The following is a 440-nucleotide window of genomic DNA, read 5'->3' as shown; positions in this document are numbered from 1 at the left end:
TGTGGTTTTGAAGACTTGCTTTTCTTCCAGCGTGAGTGGTGGGGAGAATGAGAGAAATTGAGAGGGCTGTGTGTGTGTGTGTGTGTCTGTGTGTCTCTGTGTGTGGGTGTGTGTGTTTTAATACGCTTTGTAGAGGACTCTGTAACAAGCTTTAGAAAGAGGCTATAATTTCAACACGGCATTAAGCCCTCCTTAAACACAGAGGGCTTTTGGTCTCTTAGTTTGTCCTGTGCATATACAATAGCCTCCTCTTCCAGCCTGCATCCCAAGAGGAGGGATGAATGTATACAGCCGGCATGTAGTGAGTCAGCTCTGTAATCATCAGTAGCTGTGCGGTCACCCCACGATCCCCATCTTCAGGATTGCATGCAGGTGGGCACTTGTGCTCTTGCCCAGCAGAGAAATGGATGGTCCTCACTAATGCCGCGCTTTTCTGTGGG

Source organism: Cavia porcellus, unplaced genomic scaffold, assembly GCF_034190915.1.
Source record: "Cavia porcellus strain 051 isolate PalLab524CR breed Dunkin Hartley unplaced genomic scaffold, mCavPor4.1 scaffold_18, whole genome shotgun sequence".
Classification (NCBI taxonomy): Eukaryota; Metazoa; Chordata; class Mammalia; order Rodentia; family Caviidae; genus Cavia; species Cavia porcellus.
The sequence above is the reverse complement of the archived record's forward strand: the minus strand, read 5'-3'. Positions refer to the sequence as shown.